This window comes from Lipotes vexillifer, unplaced genomic scaffold (genome assembly GCF_000442215.2).
Source record: "Lipotes vexillifer unplaced genomic scaffold, Lipotes_vexillifer_v1.1 scaffold86, whole genome shotgun sequence".
NCBI classification, from domain to species: Eukaryota; Metazoa; Chordata; class Mammalia; order Artiodactyla; family Lipotidae; genus Lipotes; species Lipotes vexillifer.
In genome coordinates, this window is record NW_006785406.1 from 4,880,625 (window position 1) to 4,889,139 (window position 8,515).

Consider the following 8,515-nt stretch of genomic DNA (forward strand, 5'->3'; position numbering starts at 1 on the left):
CCTGACACCCACCTGGAGTATCAAGACCCTGTCAGCCTCACGGCTCAGAAGAAAGGGGGAAAAGAAAGAAAGAAGGAAAAATAAAGTAAAAGAAAGCTATTAAAATAAATAATAAATATTAAAAATAAAAAATTAAAATGTAATAAACAATGAGAAAATAAATGAAAGAAGAGAGCAACCAAACTGAAAAACAAATCCACCAATGATAACAAGTGGTAAAAACTATACTAAAAAAAAACAAAAACAAAAATAAAATAGACAGACAGAACCCACAAATGGTAAAAGCAAAGCTATACAGACAAAATCACACACAGAAGCATACACATACACACTCACAAAAAGAGAAAAAGGAAAAAATATATATATACATATCATCACTCCCATAGTCCACTGCCTCAATTTTGAGATGATTCATTGTCTATTCAGGTATTCCACAGATGAAGCCTACAACAAGTTGATTGTGGAGATTTAATCCACTGCTCCTGGGGCTGCTGGGAGAGATTTCCCTTTCTCTTCTCTGTTTGCACAGCTCCTAGGGTTCAGCTTTGGATTTGCCCCACCTCTGCATGAAGGTCACTTGAGGGTGTCTGTTCTTTGCTCAGACAGGATGGGGTTAAACGAACAGCTGATTAGGGGGCTCTGGCTCACTCAGGTGGAGGGAAGGGAGGGGTATGGAATGTGGGGTGAGCCTGTGGCAGCAGAGGCTGGCATGATGTTGCTACAGCCTGAGGTGCACCATATGTTCTCCCAGGGAAGTTGTCCCTGCACCACGGGACCCTGGCAGTGCCAGGCTGCACAAGCTTCCAGGAGGGGAGGTGCGGATAGTGACCTGTGCTTGCACACAGGCTTCTTGGTGGCTGCAGCAGCAGCCTTAGCATTTCATGCCCGTCTCTGGTGTCCGCGCTGATAGCCGCAGATTGTGCCCATCTCTGGAGCTCATTTAGGCAGTGATCTGAATCACCTCTCCTCATGCACCCCGAAACAAGTGTCTCTTGCCTCTTAGGCAGTTCCACAGTTTTCCCCGCCCTCCCTCCTGGCTAGCTGTGGTGCACTAGCTCCCTTCAGGCTGTGGTTATGCAGCCAACCCCAGTCCTCTCCCTGGGATCTGACCCCCGAAGCTGGAGCCTCAGCTCCCAGCTCCCACCCACTCCGGAGGGTCAGCAGACAAGCCTCTCTGGCTGGTGAGTGCTGGTCGGGACCGATCCTCTGTGTGCGAATCTCTCCACTTTGCCCTCTGCATCCCTGCTGCTGTGCTCTCCTCTGTTGCTCCAAAGTTCTCCCCACAACAACCACCCCCTCATCCCTGCCAGTGAAGGGGCTTTCTAGTGTGTGGAAACTTTTCCTCCTTCACAGGTCCCTCCCACTGGTGCAGGTCCCATCCCTATTCTTTTGTCTCTGTTTTTTGCTTTTTTCTTTTGCCCTACCCAGGTATGTGGGGAGTTTCTTGCCTTTGGGAAATCTGTGGTCTTCTTCCAGCATTCAGTAGGTGTTCTGTAAGAGTTGTTCCACATGTAGATGTATTTCTGATGTATTTGTGGGGAGGAAGGTCATCTCCACATCTTACTCTTCAACTGTCTTGAAGGTCTCCCCTGAGTTTTTAATTTTTTTAATTTGAATAAATTTGAATTTAAACTTAAGAGCCGCATGTGGCTAGTGGTTACCATTTTTGAAAAAGGATCAGAGATTGGGTTAAATATGAGGTAACCCAATGATGTACCTTGTATGCAATATTTCAGAATTAACTCAACATGAGGTATTTATTTGACTCCATGTATTTATATTTATATGAGTCTCACGTATGGAAGTATTGACCGGCCTCAATGCCAATTGCTCCCCCATAGTAAATACTTTCTGTCCAACTGTTTGTTTTAAAAATTAGGAATTTGCTTCCAAAGAAATTAAGTGACCTGCCCTGGATCCCACAGCTGGTGAAGTTACCTAGACCATGCATAAATTGCCAATGGCACCTGGGTGTAAAATGTATATGTGCTTTTGCTCTGCAAGATACACTAAATTTTTATGAGAAATAAATGAGTTATAGAAAATAAAAGATGTTTTCTTGTAGTCCACCATTCTTAAACTCATAGGAAAGAAAAATTCTCATACTGTGGACTTGTGATGCTGCCATAGACTGGCACCTAGGCATATAAAGAGCTCTGAATTCCCTTTATTACAATGGCAGAGTTGAGTAGTTGTGATAGAGACTGTCTGGCCTGAAAAGCCTAAAACATTTACACCTGGCCCTTTAAGAAAAAGTTTGCTAACTTATGCCATCAATTATTACAATACTGTATAGTTAGTGTGATAATTGAGCTACTACTAAGTGTTATGGGCGCATCAGGGAGTTAATAGAGGAGCCAGGGAAAGCTTCCCAGAAAACTGGATCTTGAAGGATAAGTAGTTGGAGGATATGGTATGTTATGGGCAAAATTGTGTCCTCCCCATCCCCAAAATTCATATGTTGAAGTGCTAATCCCCAGTACTGCAGAATGTGACTCTGTTTGGAGATAGTGCCATTAAAGATCTGTTTCAATTAAAATGGGGCCATTAGGGCCCTAATCCAAACAGACTGTTTTCCTAATAAGAAGAGGAGATTTGGACACAGAAGGAGACATGAGGGACAACCATGTGAGGACAAAGCAACGAGAAGGTGGCTGTCTGCAAGGCAAGGAGAGAGACCTCAGAGGAAACCAACCATGCCAACGCCTTGATCGTGAACTTCCAGCCTCTACAACTGTGAGAAAATGAATTTCTGCTGTTCAAGCCACCAATCTGTGGAATTCTGTTATAGCAGCCTTAGCAAATCAATACAGGGTAGAAGAAAATGTTATTTTAGATCAGGGAAATCAACATGGTCAGAGCCTCAGAGGGTGAAAAGCTTTGACATTCTCAGTGAATGGTGAAAATGTGTCTTTGAAGAATTATGAGTACTGGAGTACAGGAGGTTGGGGTGGCGGGAAGCAAAGATGGAAAGGGACTCTAAATGCTTAAGCATTCATTTTGTCCCCTGGGAATATAATGAACTACTAGGATATGATTTCTAGAATGGTAATTCTAATGGTAGATGAGAGAACAGTGCCAGGGAGACCAGTTAGGAACCTTGAAATTTATGACAAAGTGATGAGGAAAATCTGAACAATGGTATTGCCCATGGTGTGCAAAAGGGTGAGTGGATATAAGAGACATTTCTGGAAAACTCACAGGGGTGGCTGTGAGGAGCCACTGCTCCTGGCTCACAGTCCCCAGGAGGGGATTTTGGGGGAACATTCCTAGCAGCTGCCAAAACCATTTGTATGGGGGATACTCCCTGTTTCTCTCCTGCTGGGCACCAGCTGCCAACCTATGCTTATTCCTTAGTGGAAAAGAAACATGCATCTGCACGAGCTGAAGAGCTCCAAGACCAAGCGCTGTGACTTCACTCTGGGGAATTGTAATTTATGCCAAAGAGTAATTTTGGTCATTTGAAGTAATTTTCTCCTTTTGGCTGTTGGTGCTCCATCCAGGTGTCAGAGCTGTGCCACAGAGGTGGGAGAGCCAAGTTCATGACACTGGTCCACAACAGATGTCCCAGCTCCATGTAATATCAAATGGGGAAAATCTCCCAGAGAACACCATCTCAATGCCAAGACCCAGCTCCACTCAAAGACCAGAAAGCTACAGTGCTGGACACCCTAAGCCAAACAACTAGCAAGACAGGAATAAAACCTCATCCATTAGCACAGAGGCTACCTAAAATCATAATAACTTCACAGAGACCTCAAAACACACCACCAGACGTGGACCTGCTCAACAGAAAAACAAGATCCAGCCTCATCAATCAGAACACAGGCACGAGGCCCCTCCAACAGGAAGCCTACACAACCCACTGAAACAACATTAGCCATTGGAGACAGACACCAAAAACAACGGGAACTACAAACCTGCAGCCTGCAGAAAGGAGACCCCAAACACAGTAAGTTAAGCAAAATGAGAAGACAGAGAAACACACAGGAGATGAAGGAGCAAGGCAAAAACCCACAAGACCTAACAAATGAAGAGGAAATAGGCAGTCTACCTGAAATAGAATTCAGAATAATGATAGTAAAGATGATCCAAAATCTGGGAAATACAATGGAGAAAATACAAGAAACATTTAACAAGGACCTAGAAGAACTAAAGAGCAAACAAACAACACAATAAATGAAATTAAAAATTCTCTAGGAGGGATCAAGAACAGAATAACTGAGGCAAAAGAATGGATAAGTGACCTGGAAGATAAAGTAGTGGAAATAACTACTGCACAGCAGAATAAAGAAAAAAGAATGAAAAGAACTGAGGACAGCCTCAGACACCTCTGGAACAACATTAAATGCATGAACATTCAAATTATAGGGGTCCCAGAAGAAGAAGGTAAGAAGAAGAGGACTGAGAAAATATTTGAAGAGATTATTGTTGAAAACTTCCCTAATATGGGAAATGAAATAGTTATTCAAGCCCAGGAAGGACAGAAGTCCCATACAGAATATGGGAGAAACACACCAAGACACATATTAATCAAATTATCAAAAACTAAATACAAAGAAAACATATTAAAAGCAGCAAGGGAAAAACAACAAATAACACACAAGGGAATCCCTATAAGGTTAAAAGCTGATCTTTCATCAGAAACTCTGCAAGACAGAAGGGAGTGGCAGGACATATTTAAAGTGATGAAGGAGAAAAACCTGCAACCAAGATTACTCTACCCAGAAAGGATATCACTCATATTTGATGGAGAAATTAAAACCTTTACAGACAAGCAAAAGCTAAGAGAATTCAGCACCACCAAACCAGCTTTACAACAAGTGATAGAGGAACTTCTCTAGGCAGGAAACAGAAGGAAAAGAATTATAATAATAAACCGAAAACAATTAAGAAAATGGTAATAAGAAAATATATATCAATAATTACCTTAAATGTAAATGTATTAAAATCTACACCAAAAGACATAGATTGGCTACATGGTTACAAAAGCAAGACCCGTATAAATGCTGTCTACAAGAGACTCACTTCAGACCTAGGGACACATACAGACTGAAAGTGAGGGGATGGAAAAAGATATTCTATGCAAATGGAAATCAAAAGAAAGCTGCAGTAGAAATTTTCATATCAGACAAAACAGACGTGAAAACAAAGACTATTACAAGAGACAAAGAAGGACACTACATAATGATCAAGGGATAAATCCAAGAAGAAGATATAACAATTGTAAATATTTATGCATCCAACATAGGAACACCTCAATACGTAAGGCAAATACTAACAGGCATAAAAAGGGAAATCGACAGTAACACAATCATAGTAGGTGAATTTAACACCTGACTTTCAACAATGGACAGATCATCCAAAATGAAAATAAATAAGGAAACACAAGCCTTAAATGGTACGTTAAACAAGACAGACTTAATTGATATTTACAGGACATTCCATCCAAAAGCAACAGAATAGACATACTTCTCAAGTGCTCTTGGAACATTCTCCAGGATAAATCATATCTTGGGTCACAAATCAAGCCTTGGTAAATGTAAGAAAATTGAAATTGTATCAAGTATCTTTTCCAACCACAATGCTATGAGACTAAATATCTATTACAGGAAAAAATCTGTAAGAAATACAAACACATGGAAGCTAAACAACACACTACTTAATGACCAAGACATCACTGAAGAAATCAAAGAGGAAATCAGAAAATACCTAGAAACAAATGACAATAAAAACACGACAACACAAAACCAATAGGATGCAGCAAAAGCAGTTCTAAGAGGGAAGTTTATAGCAATACAATCCTACCTTAAGAAACAAGAAACATCTCAAATAAAGAACCTAACCTTAAACCTAAAGCAATTAGAGAAAGAAGAACAAAAAAAACCCCCAAAGTTAGCAGAAGGAAAGATATCATAAAGATCAGATTAGAAATAAATGAAAAAGCACTGAAGGAAGTGGTAGCAATGATCAATAACACTTAAAGCTGGTTCCTTGAGAAGATAAACAAAATTGATAAACCATTAGCCAGACTTATCAAGAAAAAAAGGGAGATGACTCAAACCAATAGAATTAAAAATGACAAAGGAGACGTAACAACTGACACTGCAGAAATACAAAGGATCATGAAAGATTACTACAAACAACTCTATGCCAATAAAATGGACAACCTGGAAGAAATGGACAAATTCTTAGAAATGCACCACCTGCCAAGACTGAATCAGGAAGATATACAAAATATAAACAGACCAATCACAAGAACTGAAATTCAAACTGTGATTTAAAATCTTCCAAAAACAAAAGCCCAGGACCAGATGGCTTCACAGGTGAAATCTTTCAAACATTTATAGAAGAGCTAACAACTCTCCTTCTCAAACCCTTCCAAAATACATCAGAGGGAGGAACACTCCCAAACTCATTCTATGAGGCCACCATAACTCTGATACCAAAACTAGACAAAGATGTCACAAAGAAAGAAAACTACAGGTCAATATCACTAATGAATGTAGATGCAAAAATCCTCAACAAAATAATAGCAAACAGAATCCAACAGCACACTAAAAGGATCATACACTATGATCAAGTTGAGTTTATCCCAGGAAGGCAAGGATTCTTCAATATACGCAATTCAATCAACGTGATACACCATACTAACAAATTGAAGGAGAAAAACCCTATGATCTTCTCAATAGATGCAGAGAAAGCTTTGGACAAAATTCACCACCCACTTATGATAAAAACCCTCCAGAAAGTAGGCATAGAGGGAACTTTCCTCAACAAAACAAAGGCCATATATGACAAACCCACAGTCAATAACATCGTCAATGTGAAAATTTTTTTCAATTGAAAATTCAAAAATTTCCACTAAGATCAGGAACAAGACAAAGTGGCCCACTCTCACCACTATTATTCAACAAAGTTTTGGAAGTTTTAGCTGCAGCAATCAGAGAAGAAAAAGAAATAAAATTAATCCAAAGTGGAAAAGAAGAAGTAAAGCTGTCACTGTTTGCAGATGACATGATACTATACATAGAGAATCCTAAAGATGCTACCAGAAAACTACCACAGCTACTCAATGAATTTGGTAAAGAAGCAGGATACAAAATTAATGCACAGTAATCTCTAGCATTCCTATACACTAACGATGAAAAATCTGAAGGTGATATTAAGGAAACCCTCCCATTTGCCATTGCAACAAAAAAATAAAATATCTAGGAAGAAACCTACCTAAGGAGACAATAGATCTGTATGCAGAAAATTATAAGACACTGATGAAAGAAATTAAAGATGATACACATAGAGGGAGAGATATACCATGTTCTTGGATTAGAAGAATCAACATTGTGAAAATGACTCTACTACCCAAAGCAATCAACAGATTCCGTGCAGTCCCCATCAAACTACCAGTGGCATTTTTCACAGAACTAGAACAAAAAATTTCACAATTTGTATGGAAACACAAAAGACCCCAAAGAGCCAAATCAATATTGAGAACAAAAAATGGAGCTGGAGGATCAGGTTATCTGACTTCAGACTGTACTCTTAAGCTACAGTAATCAAGACAGTATAGTACTGGCACAGAAACAGAAATATAGATCAATGGAACAGAATAGAAAGCCCAGAGATAAACCTATGCACATATGGTCACCTTATCTTTGATAAAGAAGGCAAGAATACACAGTGGAGAAAAGACAGCCTCTTCAATAAGTGGTGCTGGGAAAACTGGACAGCTACATGTAAAAGTATGAAATCAAAACACTCCCTAACACCACACACAAAAAAAACTCAAAATGGATTAAAGACCTACATGTAAGGCCAAAAACGATCAAACTATTAGAGGAAAACATAGGCAGAACACTCTGTGACATAAATCACAGCAAGAACCTTTTTGACTCACCTCCCAGAGAAATGGAAAGAAAAACAAAAATAAACAAATGGGACCTAATGAAACTTCAAAGCTTTTGCACAGCAAAGGAAACCATAAACAAGACCAAAAGACAACCCTCAGAATGGGAGAAAATATTTGCAAATGAAGCAACTGACAAAGGATTAATCTCCAAAATTTACAAGCAACGCATGTAGCTCAATAACAAAAAAAAAAAAACCCCAATCCAAAAATGGGCAGAAGACCTAAATAGACATTTCTTCAAAGATATACAGACTGCCAACAAACACATGAAAGAATGCTCAGCATCATTAATCATTAGAGAAATGCAAATCAAAACTACAATGAGATATCATCTCACACCAGTCAGAGTGGCCATCATCAAAAAATCTAGAAACAATAAAAAATGCTGGAGAGGGTGTGGAGAAAAGGGAACACTCTTGCACTGCTGGTGGGAATGTGAATTGGTTCAGCCACTATGGAGAACAGTATGGAGGTTCCTTAAAAAACTACAAATAGAACTACCATATGACCCAGCAATCCCACTACTAGGCATATACCCTGAGAAAACCAGAATTCAAAAAGAGTCATGTACCAAAATGTTCATTGCAGCTCTATTTACAATAGCCC